This window comes from Ornithodoros turicata, unplaced genomic scaffold, assembly GCF_037126465.1.
Source record: "Ornithodoros turicata isolate Travis unplaced genomic scaffold, ASM3712646v1 Chromosome137, whole genome shotgun sequence".
Lineage (NCBI taxonomy): Eukaryota > Metazoa > Arthropoda > Arachnida > Ixodida > Argasidae > Ornithodoros > Ornithodoros turicata.
This window is the reverse complement of record NW_026999313.1, coordinates 1-23,777: the sequence shown is the minus strand read 5'-3', so window position 1 is coordinate 23,777 and position 23,777 is coordinate 1. Positions and strand designations below refer to the sequence as shown.

Sequence of the window (23,777 nt, the reverse complement as noted above, 5' to 3'; positions counted from 1 at the left end):
TAAGAGTGTGCGGTGCATACGCTTAGGGTAACAAAATGTTCTGATTCTGGTGGCGGGGACCCACTGTGCTTAATCTTTGAACATGCAGTGTGAAGAATGGAGGAGCGACAAAGGGCGGAGCACAACGTCTCTCATGGGACCAGTGCTGTGTACTGGTCAGCATGAAGGGGCAGCTTCACATCCATCGCTCATCCTTGCTGTGTTCCCCAAACTTAGTGCCTAGGTTTGGACAACTCAAAGCCACGCCGAGTACATCCGCGAGGCTAATGTTGCGAACGGCGTCTTTCAACATGCTCTTGTCGTTGCTTCACATTGCTGCTGCTACTGCTGCTCTGTGCGTTTGGAATCATACAAACGACAAGACAGAGGGGCGTCTGGGTTACCTTCAGCAACCTTGCACCATTTCGTGTCCATGAAAACCAATGCCAATTTAATGGGTGTCTCCATTGCAGCGGAGGCTCTTGTGCAGACAACTCCTGGGTCGGTTCGTTGTACCCGGTAGCTTTCAGTGCCGAGAGGCAAAGAAGTGGAGGCAGCACCTTGCACTTCGTTCATCTGCAGTAAGTTCCTCAGCGTGGTATAGCACGTATCACGGCTGTGGCACCCACAAGCAGTTAGCCGTTTCATGCATGCTTTCGAAGCTTTCCGGCAAGCTTTCACTGCTGCGACCAACTGAAAGAGCTTGTAATGCCGAACGTCAGTAAAAAACCGCACAACAATGAACAAACCACTGCGCAGACTTCATGAGCCCCGCTGACATTCCTCAAATACAAGAGCTGGATATCCTCAGGTATCCCACGAAAACTAACTCACCACCCGCTCATTCAAGTAATGCACGGCACAAACGCAGAGCACCAGCGAGAAGCCACTACCACAACGATTCCGCTATACAGAAGCGACGGCAACGGCGGCAAGCGATACCTCCGTTTCGACAAGAGAGAATATTAGACCTGGAGGAAGCTTAGGGCAGGGTTCCACACTAGCGACTGTGAAGCAAGCTAACAAAGTCGGGATGGATGAAGAAACCATAGATATCTTGCAGAAGAGCTACTCCGGCTGCACATGTGCCTATCGCTGGGGAGACTATACCACCGACGAACTACCCGTTTCAAGACGGGTCTACTCCAGGGCTGTCCCCACTCACCAACGGTTTGTTAACATCTACAGGGTGTCCCAGAAAACGTGTGATTGAATTATAGTAAAAAAAAAAAAAATACGCTGCTAGAATCATGAGGTCAACAGCGTATTATCCTGAGCATGAGGTCAACGCCTGATACGACGTTTCCCAGCGTGACTTGAATTTGAATGCTTCAAAAAATAAAAAAAGAAAGAAGAAAGAACAAGAGAGAAAAAAGGGAATAAGAGGACTTGAGTGTGGTGTGAGTTCGCTTGGTATGAGTTGTCTTAGTGTAAGTTGTCTTGGTACGAATTGTCCTGGGGTGAGTTGTCCTGGCGTGAGAAAACATGTCATTGAATTATGTATAAAAACTACACCACCTAGAATCATGCGATCAACAGCATTTGTTCTTACCGGGTTTTCGCCACCTCCTGACGTGAATGCCGTGTAACTGAAGTTTATTTATGTAAATTTTGGCGAACTGAACTCTGTAATTTGCCAAGTAAAGTTCTCTTTTTTACCCCACCAATCTAACGACCGTGACTAATTTACTCAAATTAATGATAATTGACAGGGATATTGAGGAGCTATCGTATCGGAAAAAAATTGCCTCAAATCATGCTCTTCGGAGCTCCCAAAGGAGAGCGTGCGACGAATTGTTCAACGCAATCGTTGTCAGTCCGACGAAAGGAGGTTGGAAACCCAGCCCACACCGGCATCGTATGGCTTATCGCGTCCGGCTTCCGCTGGGATCGTGCCTTCCCTCTTCCAATTTCAAGGACTGTCACTTTTTCTACTATCACTCTGTGGGCTAGGTTTGCAACCTCCTTTCGTCAGACTGACAGAGACTGCGTTAAAAAAATCGCCATGTGTTCTACTCGAGTGCATTGAAAAGCGTGATGATCGGCTATTTTTACCGACGGGATAAGTCCTGAATATCACTGTCAGTTATCGTGAATTTGAGTAAATTCGGCACGCCCTTCATGTTGGTGAGGTAAAAAGTGATTTTTACGTGGCAAATTTCTGAGTTCAGTTCGCAAATGTTTACATAATTAAACTTACGTTACATGGCATTGACATCAGGAGGTGGCAAAAACCTAGTAAGAACAATCTATTGGCACGCTTCTCCAGGAGTTGTGTTCGCGATGCCCTCGCTTGAGGCGCCAGCTATGGGCTAGTAATCCATTCTTCATCATGGCCAGAGGAATGGCCAGAGGAACTTAGTAGAACTTTAATAGAACGGCTGGAAGAACTAACCAACATCCTCCACGTCGAGTGAACGATTCTCTCGAACGGCTTCTCGGCCACCTCGATTGGCCGCAATTAATCGAGGGATAAGTCTTCTATTCTTGAAAGCAGTCAGGCGTACTCTGAGAAACTCAGGAGCGGTTTTCGTGTTCCACAAGAAGACGAAAATGTGGGACAATTTCGATTTGCTTTCGTTTGCAATATTACGCATTTAGTGTACGTTTTAGTGTACATGTCATTTGTGGAATCCTTACATTTTCTTCGGTATAGGTGAAATTCTGACATTTTTTGAAATAAACTGAAATAAACTCTGAAAACCCGGAAACCTACATATAATCTACGCAGCGTTTTTCATAGTGTGTTAAATCCTCGTGATGAAGTCAGTGTTCCGTGGCCAATTGCCAGTGACCTATGCGCCACTTTTTCGAAGAAGAAGAAGCATAACAACGCGAGCGGCATGATCGGCGTTCGTGCAGCCCGAGACGCACAACACTGGATGATGTTGGGACGGGTACCCCGCGAATGGATCGAAGAGTATGGTAGCCGTTCTGTCGTCGCAGGAGGGTCGTCCTGCTAGTTGACTTTGCTGCAGGTAAGCCGTACGCTATAAGTCCTCATTGTCAGTACAATTTTTCAAGCGTGATGTTGGCAAGCATTGCGCTTGTCCCACGCTACAGTTGTCAATGCAATCGCCTAGACTTGAAACCTCTTTTCAAATTCTTTGTTGGGATGTAGTTCCGTATCGGGACCACTGGCTTTCTTTAAAGAAAAACGAATAAAAACTAAAATCTAACGCTTTTACGTGAAAGAGGAAGTAATTAGTAACGAAATTCAACAGGAATGTCCCTCGTATATTGCGTAAAACGTCTAAATTAAATTTTATCGCCGGTTACTTGATGGCGTTCCGCCATCTTGGCTGAGGACCTTACCGACCTAGCCCGAGGCAGTCTCGACGCCCGCACCGCCTAGTGCGTGCCTGGGGGGGGGGGGCGCCCCCCCAGACCCCCCTTAATCTGTAGAACCTAACTTAACCTAACCTCACTAAAGTGAGGTGATTTAGCCCATTTCAACGACCCTACCTTTCGCAAGACGGCAAGTTTCGAATCCGTTAGGCTTAGCATTCCCGTGTTTCTCCTGCGCTAAAAGTGAATCAGATGGGGTTGTTTAAATGCATATAAAAAAACTCCTAGTCCACAGAATTTTATAATTCTTACATTTCTCGATTCAGTATATGATCTTCTTCCACTTCTATGCAATATTTACTTTCCTAACCGTTTCAGTAATTTTTAAAAACGAGTGGTCGCGATACGGAACTACACCCCTTTGTTGTTGCTTTCACAAACTAAGTACAGAAGTTGGCTAAACTCAAGACGGAGGCGCATGGAAATTGGGGTAACTATGAACGAAGGGTACCTTATAGGTAGTGATCTGACAGATAACACAGAGCCGATAATGCTGTAAAATATGAACTGAAAGCTCAACGTTCGTTTTCTATCTGGCACAATCCCAAAATTCGCGGTCACCCCCCCGCCGGCGCACTCCGTCACTATACTCAGCCGCTATGCGGGAAGCTGCCTTACAGGATGTTAATTCAATGGGAGACAGCGTTTATGCCAATTAACAGCAAAACAGAATAAATTTTTTAATATTGTCATCGCCTAATAGAGAAGAACACCATGTAAAGAACCCCTGGAGACATGAAAGGCACCAGCAGGATATAAGCCTAGTGCACCCTGGCCAAATGAATTTTAATGCATTGCGCCTATGGGGATTCCGTCTATTTTTGCACATCGCCCATGTTTAGACTACGATTTTTCGACAAAAGCAGTCAAATTCTGCAAATGTCATCACCTATTTTCGTTCAGTACGTCCTCCAGGCGACATACCAACCACGGCACGATGTGTGAGTGTTAATCCTGATGCACCCAGGGCCTTCAAAGTTGCGACTCAGACAGGGTTCCCCTCCTAGGCGCTCGACGGACTAAGTCCCAGTATTATCGTAATACGCATGCGCTGAGACTGTACGGCCGGTCTGAAGGATTCGAAACGAGAACTGTCATTTTTTCCAGAACTCGAAGTGGCTGACAGAACAGACAACTTTATTTTCAGTGAGTAATATACAAATGATACCCTCTTGTATTTTATATCGCTTTTATATTAAACTATACAACTTGATAAAACTGTCCATTTCGAGTGCCGTTTTGGAAGTGATTTTGTCAAACGCGACCTTTCAGGGTGCAACAGGAGAACAAGGTACGGGGCTCAAACCCCGTGATCGTACTTTCACATATACATACACATATACATTACATTATATAATCAGCTTAGGATGATGAAATTCGCCATTTGGCCGTTTTGGAAGCGATTTTGTCAAACGCGACCTCTCAGGGAGCAACAGGGGAAGATAATGGGTTCTAACCCCGTGATCTTACTTTCACGTATACATATTATAATATCAGCTTAGGACATCTTTAATATTAATTTTATATCAAATTATAATAAGCCCCGACGTTTACGAAATTGGCCACTCGGCCATTTCGAGTGCCGCTTTGGAAACGATTTTGTCAAACGCGACCTCTCAGGGTGCAACAGGGGAACAAGATACGGGGTTCAAACCCCGTGATCTTACTTTCACATATACATATTATAAAATTAGTTTAGGACATTTTTAATATTTTTATATCGAATGATATTGAGCCCCGAAGTTGACGAAATTAGCCACTTTGCCATTTCGAGTGCCGTTTTGGAAGCGATTTTGTCAAACCCGACCTCTCAGGGTGCAACAGGGGAACAAGATACGGGGTTCAAACCCCGTGATCTTATGTTCACATATACATACTACAAAATCAGCTTAGGACATATTTAATATTATTTTTATGTCAAATGATATTAAGCCCCGAAGTTGATGAAATTGGCCATTTGGCCATTTCGAGTGCCGGTTTGGAAGCCATTTTGTCAAACCCGACCTCTCAGGGTGCAACAGGGGAACAAGATACGGGGTTCAAACCCTGTGATCTTATGTTCACATATACATACTACAAAATCAGCTTAGGACATATTTAATATTATTTTTATGTCAAATGATATTAAGCCCCGAAGTTGATGAAATTGGCCATTTGGCCATTTCGAGTGCCGGTTTGGAAGCCATTTTGTCAAACCCGACCTCTCAGGGTGCAACAGGGGAACAAGATACGGGGTTCAAACCCCGTGATCTTACGTTCACATATACGTATTACGAAATTAGCTTAGGACATCTTTAGTATTATTTTTATATCAACTGATATTAAGTCTCAAAGTTGACGAAATTGGCCACTTGGCCATTTCGAGTGCCGTTTAGGAAGCGATTTTGTCAAACGCCACCTCTCAGGGTGCAACAGGGGAACAAGATACGGGGTTCAAACCCCGTGATCTTACTTTCACATATACATATTACAAAATCAGCTTAGGACATATTTAATATTATTTTTATATCAAATGATATTAAGCCCCGAAGTTGACGAAATTGGCCATTTGGCCATTTCGAGTGCCGGTTTGGAAGCCATTTTGTGAAACCCGACCTCTCAGGGTGCAACAGGGGAACAAGATACGGGGTTCAAACCCCGTGATCTTACTTTCACATATACATATTACGAAATTAGCTTCGGACATCTTTAGTATTATTTTTATATCAAATGATATTAAGTCTCAAAGTTGACGAAATTGGCCACTTGGCCATTTCGAGTGCCGTTTAGGAAGCGATTTTGTCAAACGCGACCTCTCAGGGTGCAACAGGGGAACAAGATACGGGGTTCAAACCCCGTGATCTTACTTTCACATATACATATTACAAAATTAGCTGAGGACATCTCTAATATTATATTTATATCAAATAATACTAAGCCCCGAAGTTGACGAAATTGACCACTTGGCCATTTCGAGTGCCGTTTTGGAAGCGATTTTGTCAAACCCGACCTCTCAGGGTGCAACAGGGGAACAAGGTACGGGGTTCAAACCCCGTGATCTTATGTTCACATATACGTACTACAAAATCAGCTTAGGACATATTTAATATTATTTTTATATCAAATGATATTAAGCCCCGAAGTTGACAAAATTGGCCATTTGGCCATTTCGAGTGCCGGTTTGGAAGCCATTTTGTAAAACCCGACCTCTCAGGGTGCAAAAGGTGAACAAGATACGGGGTTCAAACCCCGTGATCTTACTCTCACATACACATACTACAAAATCAGCTTAGGACATCTTTAATGTTATTTTTATATCAAATAATATTAAGCCTCGAAGTTGACGAAATTTGCCACTTGGCCATTTCGAGTGCCGTTTTGGAAGCGATTTTGTCAAACCCGACCTCTCAGGGTGCAACAGGGGAACAAGGTACGGGGTTCAAACCCCGTGATCTTATGTTCACATATACGTACTACAAAATCAGCTTAGGACATATTTAATATTATTTTTATATCAAATGATATTAAGCCCCGAAGTTGACGAAATTGGCCATTTGGCCATTTCGAGTGCCGGTTTGGAAGCCATTTTGTCAAACCCGACCTCTCAGGGTGCAACAGGGGAACAAGATACGGGGTTCAAACCCTGTGATCTTATGTTCACATATACATACTACAAAATCAGCTTAGGACATATTTAATATTATTTTTATGTCAAATGATATTAAGCCCCGAAGTTGATGAAATTGGCCATTTGGCCATTTCGAGTGCCGGTTTGGAAGCCATTTTGTCAAATCCGACCTCTCAGGGTGCAACAGGGGAACAAGATACGGGGTTCAAACCCCGTGATCTTACGTTCACATATACGTATTACGAAATTAGCTTAGGACATCTTTAGTATTATTTTTATATCAACTGATATTAAGTCTCAAAGTTGACGAAATTGGCCACTTGGCCATTTCGAGTGCCGTTTAGGAAGCGATTTTGTCAAACGCCACCTCTCAGGGTGCAACAGGGGAACAAGATACGGGGTTCAAACCCCGTGATCTTACTTTCACATATACATATTACAAAATCAGCTTAGGACATATTTAATATTGTTTTTATATCAAATGATATTAAGCCCCGAAGTTGACGAAATTGGCCATTTGGCCATTTCGAGTGCCGGTTTGGAAGCCATTTTGTGAAACCCGACCTCTCAGGGTGCAACAGGGGAACAAGATACGGGGTTCAAACCCCGTGATCTTACTTTCACATATACATATTACGAAATTAGCTTCGGACATCTTTAGTATTATTTTTATATCAAATGATATTAAGTCTCAAAGTTGACGAAATTGGCCACTTGGCCATTTCGAGTGCCGTTTAGGAAGCGATTTTGTCAAACGCGACCTCTCAGGGTGCAACAGGGGAACAAGATACGGGGTTCAAACCCCGTGATCTTACTTTCACATATACATATTACAAAATTAGCTGAGGACATCTCTAATATTATTTTTATATCAAATAATACTAAGCCCCGAAGTTGACGAAATTGACCACTTGGCCATTTCGAGTGCCGTTTTGGAAGCGATTTTGTCAAACCCGACCTCTCAGGGTGCAACAGGGGAACAAGGTACGGGGTTCAAACCCCGTGATCTTATGTTCACATATACGTACTACAAAATCAGCTTAGGACATATTTAATATTATTTTTATATCAAATGATATTAAGCCCCGAAGTTGACGAAATTGGCCATTTGGCCATTTCGAGTGCCGGTTTGGAAGCCATTTTGTGAAACCCGACCTCTCAGGGTGCAACAGGGGAACAAGGTACGGGGTTGAAACCCCGTGATCTAACTGTCACATATACATACTACAAAATCAGCTTAGGACATCTTTAATATTATTTTTATATCAAATAATAATAAGCCTCGAAGTTGTCGAAATTTGCCACTTGGCCATTTCGAGTGCCGTTTTGGAAGCGATTTTGTCAAACGTGACCTCTCAGGGTGCAACAGGGGAACAAGGTACGGGGTTCAAACCCCGTGATCTTTCTTTGACATATACATATTACAAAATTAGCTTAGGACATCTTTAATATTATTGTTATATCGAATGATATTAAGTCCCGAAGTTGATGAAATTGGCCAATGGCCATTTCGAGCGCCGGTTTGGAAGCGATTTTGTCAAACTCGACCTGTTATGGTGCAACAGGAGAACAAGGTACGTGGTTCAAACTCCATGATCTTAGTTTCAGATATACACATTAGAAAATCAGCTTTGGACGTCTTTAATATTATTGTTATATAAAAATATATTAAGCCCCGAAGTTGATGAAATAGGCCATTTGGCCATTTCGAGTGCCATTTTGGAAGCGATTTTTAAAACGCGCCCTCTCAGGATGCAACAGGGGAACAAGATACGGGGTTCAAGCCCCGTGATCTTACTTTCTCATATACATACTACAAAATCAGCTTAGGACGCTTTTTGCTTAGGGAGTGTCGTTTCGGAAGCAGTTTCTTCAAACGCGACCTCTCCATGTACGGCCTGGCACCAGGATTAAAGGGGCTTCGCACGTTTTAAAGGGCTCGATCTGCTGCTGAGCGTTGCGGTATCCTCTGTTACAATCCCAGTACAAGCCGTTCAGAGTATCTTTTTGGCACAATGATACACGTCATTTGAGTCATTGTAAAGGGCCCTGCTGCCGCCTTTTCCAAATTTTGCGGTGGTTTCCGATGCAATCACAGGAGAGGGGCATAACATAAGCCGTCGCGTCTTTATAGGTGTGTAAAATGTCGGCCACCATGATTAAAGGGTTTTTTGTCCGTTTTAAAGGGCTCTGCTGTAGCCTTTTATGGAGTTTGCGGCCGCATCCGTTATAATTCCAGTAGAACGGCAATAGCATGCATAACCCGTTGCGTATACTTATATGACTTTGGAACTATGATACAAGGGGTATCGACCGTTTTAAAGGGCTCTGCTGCCGCATTTTCTGTATTTTGCGGTAGTCTCTGTTACAATCCCAGTAGAACGGCATTGCACAAGCCATTCATGACATGTCATCGGCAGCATGATACAAGAAGTCTCGCCCGTTCTGAAGGGCTATGCTGCATCCTTTTCCCGATATTTGCGGTCGCCTGTGTTATGATCTCGGTAGAATGACATAGTATAAGTTGTTGATAATATGACTGTGACAGCATGACACAAGGGGTTTTGCTCGTTTAAGAGGCCTCTGCTGCCACGTTTGCCGAATTTGGCGATCGCCTGTGTTATAACTCCAGCAGAATAGGATTGCACAAGACACTGGTAACTTTCTTTCTTTCGCTCCATGATACAGGGAGTTTCGCCCGTTTTTTAAGGCCTTGCTGCTGCCGTATCCAAATTATGCGGTCTCCTCTTGCGCAATTCCGGTAGAAAGGCACAGCGTAAGCCGTCATTAATATGCCTTTGGTACCATGACACAAGGGGTTTCGTACGTTTTAAAGGACTCTGTTGCTGCCTTTTCCGCATTTGGTGGTCGCTTCTGTTGCGATCCCTGTAGAAGAGCATCATAAGCCGTTGATAATATCTATTTGGAACCATGATTAAAGAGGTTTTGCCCGTTCTAAAGGGCTCTGCTGCGGTCTTTTACGGATTTTGCGGTCGCCTCCGTTACAATCCCAGTGGGAAGGGCAATAGCATAAGCCGTCTCGAATATGCCTTTGACACCATGATACAAAGGGTTTTGCCCGTTTTAGAGGGCTCTGCTGGCGCCTCTTCCAAATTTTGCGGTCACCACTGTCAAAATCCCAGTACAAGGGCCTAGTATAAGTCGTTGATAATGGCTTCGCTATGCAGAATACACCAGTGACTCTTTGTGGTGTATTCCATGGGTGCCCCTGCCATCATCGGGGTTGCAGAAAGGTTACTTTTTACTTTTCTCAAAGAAGTTGGCAAGTGATGCAATGTTTCAGAAGGATACTGTGGTGGTGGTGGTGGCGATGGTGATGGTGAAAGGGCTTGCCGTTGTCGGCCTCACGTATAGGGGCCACGTCACGACTGACGCCCTGGGGAAATGTGCGTCCTGGGCAGACTTCTAGGGTCACTGTGGGTCATTTCTTGCAGGTCGAGGTGTAAGCATACCATGGACTTGTTTATGCGTGCTGTACTTCGAGAAAAATTGGTTGATTACCATGAACAGTGAAATTCAAACGGCTTCGTAACGATATGTTCTCAAGCGGTGAACAACCCCAGGCCATAGTCATGAACTATTTGTTGTTGTTGTTGTAACGGATATGTATTTTCATCTATGATGTCTTCTCCTCAGACTTTAGCACCAGTGCCCGTAGGTGTCTGTTGCCGTGTAAATGTTCGGACTGCCGGCGATTTGCTGTGCAAGTTCACTTTTGTGCCCCGTATCTTGGCAAGTTTTTTTCCTTGCCGTCGCGGCTCTCTCACGCTGAATTCAAACGGAAGGTATCAGCCTTTGGTCCGTTGCGCAACTCGTATCAGCAGCGAAGAGGAACGACAATTTCTTCTTTGTCATTGTTGTTGCGGCTGGCACTATCATCAATGCGCATAGAAGCCAAGATGCGGTACCCGGCGTGATAAGATGTCTGCGTGATTTCGAGTGGAGAGAACCATAGGGTGGTATATCTATATGGATACATATCTATGCGTATATGCATTGGTGGCCAAGGTGTATCGGGAAATCTCATGAATTACAGGGTTGTGGTTGGAAAAATTCAGGGGGAGTGTACACCTCCCTGGGGGGTGGGGGTAATCACCCTGGAAAGGACCGCAATTATAGCAAAGTACCTTAGCGTAAACAGCTGAGCGGTATAGTTATTAGGCATTCGCATATACAATTCGTCAATGAGAAACTTCACTTGACACACCAGCAGAGAAAAATGAGCTTCTTTTCCAAATTAGACATTGAAAATTTGAAAGGCGTTGCAAGTTCTTCGTACATAGTTCTTCACGAACGATTATCCCAACGTCCAGGAGCACTGAAATTGTCGGTTTACACACTGTATTGCTGATTTTGCTTGCATTTTCAACATGAAAAAGAAAAAGGAAATCAGGGAAAGAGAAATAATTAAAAATATTCGCACAATGACCCTCGAACATAACGACTCCATCTATTTTTTTTCCTTTTTTTTTTTCGCTGCGCCTCTCTGTGCTCAGTATACAGTTTTTCGCGCATGATATCCGGAGAGGCTGCTGGATTGGATTGGAAAAGAAAGAAAAATATGGAGAGGTTAGTCCCGACCCAGTCAGAACTGGCCACTCCAAAACGCGTTTGGCGAGAGGCTGCTGCTATGCTGTAAGCCCATAAACTTAGTGTAATAATTAAGATGATGTCATTCTCTGCACTTGTCTCCACTATAACTTCTCAATTATCATATTACTTACAGTGTAGCTTATCAAAATGCACGTTCAGACCAGATCGCTAATCGCTATAACTACTAGCTGAGGTTCATGAGTCACAAGAACTGCTCGAATGTGAATGTCCTTCCTAACGTCGACAGGAGCAACACTGCATCGAGCAAGGGTAAAAACAATGCCTGAAAACCTGGTTTCATTCCCACTTCTTCATCATTGGCGTGCGTGTGTGGGGGGGGCAGCTTTATTCTATTTAGTGGTCAAGAGCCCTCGGGACACAGAATAGCTGACTGCAAGCCATGCACATGCGGCCCGCGTGTGTGAGAGCCCTGATTGCCCTGATCTAAGCATTACTTCATCTTGAGCGAGAAATAAATAATGTACTCGAGGGCGCGTAGCACTTGTTTAGCGTTATCTCCAAATCTGGTATTTAGTTCTGCTCCAAAATATCTGGTCCAAAGAAGTCGCGTTTGATCAAACTTTTGCCACTCGCATCGCCACAGCACTCGGAGACGCCAAACTGTCCGTATCTTCCATTTCATTTAGTAATAATTCTGGATATAAACGTGATATCGAAGATGTCATCACTTAATTACGTAGTCTGTGTATCCATGCTTAATAGCTATGAGTCCGCGGCCCATACCTGATTCCCTTGCCAGAGCCCGCGAAGTAGCGTTTGGTCAAATCATTCATTTTCAAGCGACCAAAGAACAAACAGGAGACAAGACCAGACACATGTCGCTCTGTTGTTGTTTCGTGTTTGTTCTTTGGTCGCTTGTGGATTTACACCAACCAGCCCAATCTATATATTTCAGACATTTTGCAAAATCGTCGCCCAAGAGGCACTCACTGGCACCAATTTGTCAGTTTCCTCTATTTTAGCTCGTAATAACTCTTGATACCAATTTGATACTGATGGTATCGTCATAAAATTACGTAGTCTGTGTATCGTCTGCGGACCGTAGCTGCTGTCCTTGCTGCACTCTTAGAACTCGCATTTAGTGAATTTGTCGTCCAGAAGGCTATCACAGGCGCCAACCTGCCAATTTCATCCGGCAATCTCCCGATATCTGGAAAGTCTCATGCTCGTTTCCACAGTTATACATCACGCCTTATTCTTTATCTTATGCGAATGCTCCCGGGCGTGTTATCGGTGTTATCAGGTCGGGGCGCGAAAAGGGAATTGTTCGCCTCAGATATGTCCTCCTCTCCCTGCCCAGATCAGTTCCTCCTCACGTACTCACGCACCACCCTGTAAACTTAGCTTCCTTGCGTAGTCCTCTGCTATCAGGTCAAGCCGGGTTTCAGAGGGGGTGTCCCTGAATGCTGCTCTTGATGGAAGCAGGAGCCGTGTGGGTTCCTAGAAACTTCCTAATCTGCAATGGCAACTCTTTCTATTCTTGCCTGGATGAATGCGGCCTAAATACGTGTTGTGAAAACGAACATAGTCGAGGCATGTAGTATGGAAGGTTGTCCTGCTAATATAAGGTACTAGAAGAAATCGATAACCGATGACGAAGACAGCATGCTGAGCAAGAGGTACCCGATGACAGTTCATGCTGAATAGAAACTGTAATTCGATAAATAGTTCATGGAAAGTTGACAAATAAATTTAATCTTGCGAAGCATTTGAACTTTCAAAGTGCCGTCGAATCAAAGAAATTTCAATCCCGATCCACCGGACTAAAAAAACGTACATACAGAAGGATATTTTCTTTTTCTTTGTCTCGAAATGTAGCTGACAATCGTGCGCGTTGTAAACAAAGTTCGTAGTTGCTTGCGCTATTATCAGTGGACAATAATTATAAACCATAAGTCTCAGACGCATCCTTCCATTTGCTGCAGCAAGGATACACTGTTGATCCGTGGTTTCGTCAGCGCAGAACTATGCCACGTCAACCTGGCAGGATGAGACAGCGCCTATAGGAGTTCCAGGATATCGAGATCCGACGACAGATGGTGTTGGATGCACAGCACGTTTTTTCGATGCAGGTAAGTGGATTCTTTTTAACAGCTTTGAGGAAACTGCCGTATACAGAATCGGTCTGATTTCTTTCGCCGATATGAACGTCAAAAGTAAAAGAAACAAAATTGGGATCGCCTCGGGGCTCCCTTGCCTATTAGATGGACTTTTTAGTGCTAATTCTGAGTCCCGAAATAATAAATATTAAAGTACTTTTTTCTTATCTGGGCCGCAAAGCGCTCTATCTGGTCAATCGATCAGAATTTATTCCAATCAGCTCCATCGCGACAAAACACGTGGCCCTCCGACGCGAACGCCTTTTCCTGGGTTTGTGCACGAAAAGTTCGTGGTTTCACTTTCGGCGCATTTGCATAGCAAAATTTGGCGATTTATATATATAACAATGTAAGTGCTCGCTCCAGGATATTGAAGCGACAGGGTGGATTTAAATAACGGCTGGCTCCGATTCTGCTATCTGGGACTTAATGAACGTTAGGTAATTAGGCGTCCGGCAGGTATGCACTATTGGGGACACGGTTAGTCAAATTCGCCTCTCAGTACTTCGCCGTCCCATATTACCTCTGTTGCGATTGGAGTGTTGTCCCAATATTGTATGTGAAGGTAGAGCATGTGCTGCAGGCGTTTATTACTGGAAAGAAAGTCTTGCAACACCTGGAGATTTCAGACGAGATAAACCACGGAGTGCTGATTATAGACAACTGTGTCCCCCACAGTACATACGTTTTTGAAACAGGGTGTCTGGTTGGCGGGAATCCCACCTGAAACATAGTTTTAATGTAAAAATTATGTAAAGGATAAATAAAAACGGCCTCTATAACTCAGGGTGTGTGCAGATAAACCTAAGTGGTATTTGCAGACGTAGCTGGTTGTCTACTTACCTGACGAACTTCCGGTTGCGCACAGTGGCACACTTGTGTGTGTGAACGCTACAGAAAAATCGTAGAAACCATTACTCAGCGTAACAAAATAAAGAGGGCGACCAGGATTCCCTTCAGCGAAGACATCTGCTTCCGTGAATTAGAATCGGGCAACGTGGCCGTCTCAAGAGTTGTGTGCAGGTACCGCTAGGAGCGCTGTCGAAATTCGCAGTTCCACAAGGATCGGCAGAAAGAGCAACCTTGTCGAATTCTATTTTCGATTTCTTCGGTTACGATGCATGCAGTCGCGAAGCACGTGATGCAACATAGCCAATGGTGATTTCGGGTGATGCATTTGGGGCACTTTTTTCTGCCCCGAACCCGAGCGGTAAATTTGGGTGGTGCGGTCAGAGCAAGAGCCGTGTGTTCGGATGATGCACTACGGAGCAGTTCTCTCGCCCCAAGAGCACTTTTTTGGCTCTTGCTGCGAGAGGCCGAGCCAGAACCGCCCTCAACTCTCTTCTTCCGCTCTCGACGGCGAGCATGCGCATACGCCTCGCGAGTGTCGTCTGCTACGTATTGCTCCTGCGGCTGTCTGCCCGTCACATGGCCTGTCATCTGTTTCTTTGTTGCGTTCACCATTGACGGCATGGATCTTTACGAAAGTAGTAGGGATGAAAGTTCAATTGATACCGATAATGCGAATGACAAAGAGGATGATGTGACTTGCTTCTCGCAAGCTATGCTTGTCGTCAGGCGAAAGTGCGCGACGACGCCAACGACGCTGCCGGAAGTTCAGGAACACGACGAACGCACGATGCGTAGCGAGTGCAGAGGCCCGCGTGGAGGAGCGGTAGAGCGTCCGACAAATTCGGGAGATGACTGCTAGAGCACTGCGTGGGCCTGATTTTCAGGCCCGTGCCCGGCCCGGGCCCAGCTGCACCGTCCCCACCCGGCCCGGGCCCGACGTCTTCTATAGATTTCCAGCCCGGGCCCAGCCCGTACCCAACTGTTTCCATGCTCAGGCCCGGTCCTAGCCCGCCTCTGCTCTGTGTTCTCGAGGCCCGGAGGTGTGTTTAGATTTACTAATGAGCACAGCGCAGCGATGAAAAAGGGGGGGAGGGGGGTGACGTAGAGATTTCGAGTGATCTGCCTGCCTTGATTGGCGGCACGTTGCCCGGTGGAAGGATGAAAGGGGGTGGGGGAGGGGGAGGCGAAGAGGAAGGCTCACACGTCTGGTTCTACGGGTGGTGTCAGCCTCTGACACACCACTCTCCGCCGCCCGCCATCTTGATCCCCATTCCCTACACAGCGTGGTGTAGTCAGCATACTCTCTTAGAAACGAACTTCACCACATAGCACGCTTCTATCCAACTATCGTCTCGAATGATATCGTTATCTGCCCTGATTTGTTAAAACGAGAGCCGTACACCTTTTTTGTGACGCTTATGCGAATTTCGAAGGTGCTACCCATTTATGACTCGGGTGATAGGCATTGTATTCCAGTTATCGCTCCCGCTTCGCTTACCAGCGTCCATATAACATTCTCGAGCATATCATGTTCAGTTCACTCTTGACTCTTCCGTTCCCCCTGGCTCGATTACACGCAAGTTCAGGGTCAGACAACTTAAAGTTAAGGCGAGAGATAATGCGTGCTGGCGAACGCCATACTCTCAGCGTTCGCCAGCACGCAGTTCTGAGGGTTACATCGCACCAAGTCACTCGCACCTTTGCGACTGATTTGGTGCGCCGTTGTATACCCGAAACTTTGAAGCTTCAATTTCGGGACATTTTTTTGTCCGTTCCATTTGCAGTATCGAGCGGATTTCTTTGTGGATCTGACTAAGTTCGCTAGTGGCTCTCTAATTCTGCAAAAAAAAAAAAAAACGTTGTTTTCTTGGAAAATTTTGAAGTTCAATTAAAGAAATTCAATTTCTTTTAATCAAAATCAAATGAAAATATTTTTGCAAGGTGGCAAATTTAGCTGCTACACAAATGCCGTTTACCTCGTAGTTTTCCCTCGCCCCATTTTCTTATCAAGTCCGAATGACACGTTTTGCGAAACGCCCTGTATGCAACTACAAGACGACTCACTAATTGAACCTCTGTATGCAATAAGGGGATAACTCGATTTTTACTATTTTTGCTGTAATGACATATACACACCAGTATGTACCCGCCAAAGAAAATTTACGACCCTATTTCTATTTATTGACCCGCTACAGGACTGTAAAAAACGGGAAATGCATGCATGCCACGTGGACCGCCCGCCAGATCGGGCCCCTTTTCTCGGACTGGTGTTAAAAGCGATATAGCAGAATTAGACTATCCTCGTTGAAAGCCATTCCACATCTAACAAATTCGGAAACACGGACGAGCGTTAAATATACATCCTGGGATTTGGTACGCAAATGAGCCCAAACCGAAACCGCAGCGATGGAGCAAAGCATGGAACACAGAGCTCATTTCACGTCAGGGGGTCACGTGATTTGGTGCGATGGAGATGACTGGAGTAGGTGCAGATCTCCTGTCCAGAAAAACGATTTCCAGCCCAGATAACCCTTCATCTCTGTAGATAATGCGCTTTTTCAGTTTCGGCTGATTTGCGTGCCGAAATTCAGTGATGGATATTTCACGCGCTCTTTTCTGGATTTTTATAAGATAGAATGATTTTCAACGGGCCATGCCATTTCACTGGTCTGTCATTCTGCTATCTCGCTTTGGCCTAAAATTTGTTAATTAAAGAGCTAATTTAGAAGACAGCAGGAAAGAGTGGAGGACAGGAGGATTAGTATGCGTCCTGGGCCGGCTTCAGGGGGAACTGTGCCGGCATTAGTCCGGAAAGTGTTCGGAAAACCCAGGGAAACCTGAGACAGCACAGCCGGTGACAGGATTCGAACCCGTGTCACCTCCCAGTCTCTGCGTGGAAAGCGATCATCCTAACCACTATGCCACGGGAGCTGATCAACTCACGATTCCGAATTCTTTTCATAAAACTAAGCAACAATCAAGACCAAAACCACGTTAATTTTAAACTTGTAATATGAGTTCCTCTCTCAACTATTTCACATCCAGGGCAACGTACATAAACAAGAGAACACCCGCCGGCCAATGAGGCTTTTGGCGGGATTTGTCTTCAGTAACGCAAGTCGCTAATTAGTAGATTAATTAGCAGATGACAACAAGTTGACCCGAAGCTCCGACCGAAGTCAGAAAAGGCAGCCGCGGTATAGGTATCAGACTCAAATAGGACAATCTATGCAGGAGAGAGATACTCGATTTATTATTGGAAGCCATACCGCGAGGGTTTCAAGATATTGAAAATTTCGCGCAACACTGTGCAGAAGTAGACACGAAATTCACATTGCCCTTGAAGTACGGCGTCAAAATTACATTGGGTGTGCATAACATTCGGTCTCAACCATGCAACCTCTACGGCGCGCAGCATGGAAACCAAAATCACAACGAATAAATGCTGGCTGGACACATGAGCGCAGACGTGTACAGTGAATTGAGTAGGGTATTTCAGTTACGTATCCCAAATACTTTTGCGTGTAATTTGCTATCTTGCAAATTCTTTGAAAGGGCCTAGTGAACTTAAATATTTGTATCAATATCTATTTTTCAAGTTACTTTGAAGGCATGTAGTTCCTTGTGCGTAACACGGATGTCGAGCGAAAAATTTGCTTTAGTCTCGGTAATGCGCTTTGTGCTGTACATAAACATGTACATTCGGGCATCCACCTCACTTTTGGGAAGGGGGGTAGGGTGCAGCGCCCCGGGTTTGGGAGCGTGCATGAGACGACGTGCCGTCCTGAAGGGTATGCTGGTATACCATGGAGACACCTAGAAGCAGGACACAAGACTCGTGCAGAAAGACGTTGCTAGAGCGGGCACGTAAAATATTTCTGAGGGTAAAGCAACGATAAGAAGAGAGTAAATTCTGTCGTTTCTCTAGAGCGTTTCTTCGCATCTGCATGTAGAGCGCCTGTTCAGTATTGGGGGAATGTGTTAAGAGAAATAAGTAAATAAATAAAACAAAGTAGGCTCTCACATATTAATTTGGAAACTCAGATCCTGCGACCCAGTCATCGGCACGGCCTATCTTATCGGAATTTTGAGAATATATTCGTGTATTTTAAAGCAGGGGTCTCAAACACGCGGCCCGGGGGCAGCATGTGACCCACCTGTGGCCCGAAGGCCCTTGACTACCAAAGAGAAGGACTCCCTCCTAACGGCTATCCTATTGCTTTCGCGTGGAGGTCTACGCTTCTTCAGGTACGACCTGAAGAAGCATGGACCTCCACGCGAATTTAATCATAGAACAACAAAAACACAATCATTTTAATGATGATTGTGGAGTTTCATCTACCCCATTGCTGGCGGTGATGTAGTGAAATATAACGCGTTGTCTTCCAAAATCCAATCAAGAATTATCAATTGGAAACCAGATTTTTAGGAATTAGTCATGTCTCCCTTATCCGGAGTTCAGATATCAGAAAAACTGGTCGTCCGGACTGCATTCCCAGGAGCACACCTGCTACCATTGAGCTTCGTTCGGTTATACGGAATTCGTTATTTGTATCCGAACAGCAAGTACGGGGAACAATCTTTCAGAACCTAGGTCATTCTGACTCGCGTATCCGGAAAAGTGAACGTCCTCTGTCGCTGTCATATGTTATTCGCAGCGTTCCGGTAAAGGGTCACATCTCACCAGGCCATTCTGTACTGTTCGATTCCCCACACCAAAAGCGTTCAACGCTATATTGCAGTGACTTACCAGCACAGCAAAACTAAGTTTGCTTTTACACTTTTCTATAGAATCGCTAAAGGACTACTAAGCGACAGTCGCTGCTGCCCTCATCAGTTCCGAAACTGTAGTGGTATTTTATTCCTCATTGATTACGGGTAATCGTTCCGTGGGTCTTGTGCTTTGATAAGGCTGAAACGCTTGTGTGACTGTGGTCTGAGACATGCGAAGCAAACGAGCTCAGAACGAATCGCATGCGAAAACCGTCGTCCCAACGATGTTTTTCTTTTTTCCTGCTGGGGCCAGCTCTGTCGCAATTGTAAGTGGTTCGGGAGTGAAAATTGGCGAAACGAGACTGTCGAACACGAGAAAATACTGTAATACTTGTTTGATATGGGCGTTTCCAGGACATGAGAGCCACAAACACCCTTGGGGCTATGACACAGCGGATTTGAACGGCGCCAGAAGAGCCACGGAGTCTAGGAGACCTTTATATAGTGGACATGACCATAGCCATGCGTGCCTTACTGTCATCGACCTAATTGGTACGCTCAGTTTCCATTCAGGCAAGAACACTGCCGAAAATACCAGGACCAGCCCACGATGTCGTCTTCAAACACCAGCTGCACACTCCACTGACGTACAGGGACTAACAAGGACATCGCAGCAGAAGTACAAGGTGACTGTGCACACCTTTCGGTGCGTCTACTAAGCAGCCACGTCCACTATGCAGCGAATTCGAGCACCAGCAGTGTTGAAACCTCCTGCGCTGGAAGCCAACGGAACTCACGCACAAGAGCCACGCAAGTTATAGAAGAGGATGCCGTCTAGCTGATTGCTGTTGCTAGGCTTGATATGAAAGTCCAGAATAAATTGTGATGCATGCCCCACACACACATACACACACGCAAGAAAAGTGTACTAGCCCAGCAATGGTGTTGTCTTGGTAGCTCAGGGACCATACCTGCAGCATGCGACGAGAAACGGCTCTCAATCCAGTCTTTCTAGCCAATTGCATTTTGAAAGTTGTTTTCGTACATGTAACATGTTTTGATCACAAGGAATGTCTCTGGGTTATGTGATGTACCCATTCGCGGTCACCCTCCCGTCGGCGCGCTCTACTGCTATACCGAACTGCTTTGCTTTGCGGGTAGCGACGCTACGGGACGTGCACACCAGCAAATGAACAGCAAAATTTGTCTTCGTCTAACAAGTAAGAACACCATGCAAAGAACTCCTGGAAACAGTCAGTAGCAGAATATAAATCTAGTGCACCCAAGTGAAATGAATTTTATTGCATTACGCCTATTGGGAATTCGTCGATTTCTGGGGCTTATTTTTGGATCATGATTTTTTGACAATTTGAAATTTTTGAAATGTCATCGCCTAATTTGAGTCAGTACGTCGTCCAGGCCGTATATCAACCACCGCACAACGTGTGAATGTCAACCCTAATGCACCCAGCTCCTTCAAAGATGCGTCCCAGACGAGGCTCCCTCCTTCCACTGTTATCGTAATACGCGTGCGTCGAAACCGTGGTCGAAAATCTCACAGAGTTCGAAAGGAAGTTTGTGTTATTGCGGATCAAGATGTCGGCTCTGACGGCCCGCAGGACGCGGATTTCAGCAAAGTCGCCGACCAGGGGTGTAACACTGGAACGAGACCCGGGTTCGATACTCTGGGATATTAATACTATAGACTAAATAATTTTTTATATCAAGTGTTATTGCAATCCAAAGTTGGTCAAAATGTTATTTTGGCGTCTGTGACGGCCGGCTGGACGAGGATTTGAGCAAACGCGCAGTTCAGGGGAGCAACAGGGGAACGAGACCCGGGTCCGATACTTTGGCATCTGTGATATCAATTGTCATAGTGATTGTCATTTTGGCGTTTGTGACATCCGGCTGGACGAGGATTTGAGTAAACTCGCCGTCCAGCGGTGTATCAGGGGAACGAGATCCGGGTTCGATGCTTTGGCATATTAAATAATTAGATTATGACATCTCTGATATCAATTTTATGTCTGATGTTATTGCTTAACCAAAGTTGAACAAAACTTCATTTTGGCATCTGCCATCCGGCTGGCGAACATAGCAGGACCAGGCAAGCTAGGTGGTGTTGAATTGATATTAACATTGCCTTGAGTTTGAGGGGAAAAACACAGGACGAACACAGGACGAGATGAACAGATACTCACGAATCAGCAACGAAGCTTTGATACAGAAAGGGTAAGGGAGACAGGGTAAAAAGAGTGCACTTCGGCGTCTCGGCGTTGGTGAATATGAGGCACAAGGGAACGTGTGTGATTGCAAAGAATGGGAAGGTATTCCAAAGAAGGTGATTAGACGACATCCGTGATATCAGTTTTATATCAAGTGTTATTGAGAACCAAAGTTGATCAAAATGTCATTTTGGCGTCTGTGAGGGCCGGTTGGACGAGGATTTGAGCAAACGCGACGACCAGGGGAGCAACAGGGGAACGAGATCCGGGTCCCATACTCGGGGATATTAATAATATGCATACAAAATAATTAGATTATGACGTCTCTGATATCAGTTTTATATCAAGTGTTATTGAGAACCAAAGTTGATCAAAATGTCATTTTGGCGTCTGTGAGGGCCGGTTGGATGAGGATTTGAGCAAACGCGACGACCAGGGGAGCAACAGGGGAACGAGATCCGGGTCCCATACTCGGGGATATTCATAATATGCATACAAAATAATTAGATTATGACGTCTCTGATATCAGTTTTATATCAAGTGTTATTGAGAACCAAAGTTGATCAAAATGTCATTTTGGCGTCTGTGAGGGCCGGTTGGATGAGGATTTGAGCAAACGCGACGACCAGGGGAGCAACAGGGGAACGAGATGCGGGTCCCATACTCGGGGATATTAATAATATGCATACAAAATAATTAGATTATGACGTCTCTGATATCAGTTTTATATCAAGTGTTATTGAGAACCAAAGTTGATCAAAATGTCATTTTGGCGTCTGTGAGGGCCGGTTGGATGAGGATTTGAGCAAACGCGACGACCAGGGGAGCAACAGGGGAACGAGATCCGGGTCCCACACTCGGGGATATTAATAATATGCATACAAAATAAGTAGATTATGACGTCTCTGATATCAGTTTTATATCAAGTGTTATTGAGAACCAAAGTTGATCAAAATGTCATTTTGGCGTCTGTGAGGGCCGGTTGGATGAGGATTTGAGCAAACGCGACGACCAGGGGAGCAACAGGGGAACGAGATCCGGGTCCCACACTCGGGGATATTAATAATATGCATACAAAATAATTAGATTATGACATCTCTGATATCAGTTTTATATCAAGTGTTATTGAGAACCAAAGTTGATCAAAATGTCATTTTGGCGTCTGTGAGGGCCGGTTGGATGAGGATTTGAGCAAACGCGACGACCAGGGGAGCAACAGGGGAACGAGATCCGGGTCCCATACTCGGGGATATTAATAATATGCATACAAAATAAGTAGATTATGACGTCTCTGATATCAGTTTTATATCAAGTGTTATTGAGAACCAAAGTTGATCAAAATGTCATTTTGGCGTCTGTGAGGGCCGGTTGGATGAGGATTTGAGCAAACGCGACGACCAGGGGAGCAACAGGGGAACGAGATCCGGGTCCCATACTCGGGGATATTAATAATATGCATACAAAATAATTAGATTATGACGTCTCTGATATCAGTTTTATATCAAGTGTTATTGAGAACCAAAGTTGATCAAAATGTCATTTTGGCGTCTGTGAGGGCCGGTTGGACGAGGATTTGAGCAAACGCGACGACCAGGGGAGCAACAGGGGAACGAGATCCGGGTCCCATACTCGGGGATATTAATAATATGCATACAAAATAATTAGATTATGACGTCTCTGATATCAGTTTTATATCAAGTGTTATTGAGAACCAAAGTTGATCAAAATGTCATTTTGGCGTCTGTGAGGGCCGGTTGGATGAGGATTTGAGCAAACGCGACGACCAGGGGAGCAACAGGGGAACGAGATCCGGGTCCCATACTCGGGGATATTAATAATATGCATACAAAATAATTAGATTATGACGTCTCTGATATCAGTTTTATATCAAGTGTTATTGAGAACCAAAGTTGATCAAAATGTCATTTTGGCGTCTGTGAGGGCCGGTTGGATGAGGATTTGAGCAAACGCGACGACCAGGGGAGCAACAGGGGAACGAGATCCGGGTCCCATACTCGGGGATATTAATAATATGCATACAAAATAATTAGATTATGACGTCTCTGATATCAGTTTTATATCAAGTGTTATTGAGAACCAAAGTTGATCAAAATGTCATTTTGGCGTCTGTGAGGGCCGGTTGGACGAGGATTTGAGCAAACGCGACGACCAGGGGAGCAACAGGGGAACGAGATCCGGGTCCCACACTCGGGGATATTAATAATATGCATACAAAATAATTAGATTATGACGTCTCTGATATCAGTTTTATATCAAGTGTTATTGAGAACCAAAGTTGATCAAAATGTCATTTTG

General features: G+C 45.0%; 1 long non-coding RNA gene across 4 annotated transcripts; it reads left to right on the top strand.

The window, feature by feature from the left end:
- The first annotated feature begins 2,783 nt into the window (after nt 1-2,783).
- On the top strand, nt 2,784-20,140 carry LOC135372281 (uncharacterized). 4 transcript variants are annotated; one of them, XR_010415935.1, is made up of 4 exons: nt 2,784-2,957; nt 13,495-13,641; nt 19,648-19,919; nt 19,974-20,140. It is a non-coding gene; the product is annotated as an uncharacterized LOC135372281 (long non-coding RNA). The 4 variants fall into 4 exon arrangements; XR_010415936.1 differs by having other exon boundaries at nt 2,787-2,957; nt 19,796-20,140; XR_010415933.1 differs by having other exon boundaries at nt 2,789-2,957; nt 19,648-20,140.
- Nucleotides 20,141-23,777: the final 3,637 nt, after the last annotated feature.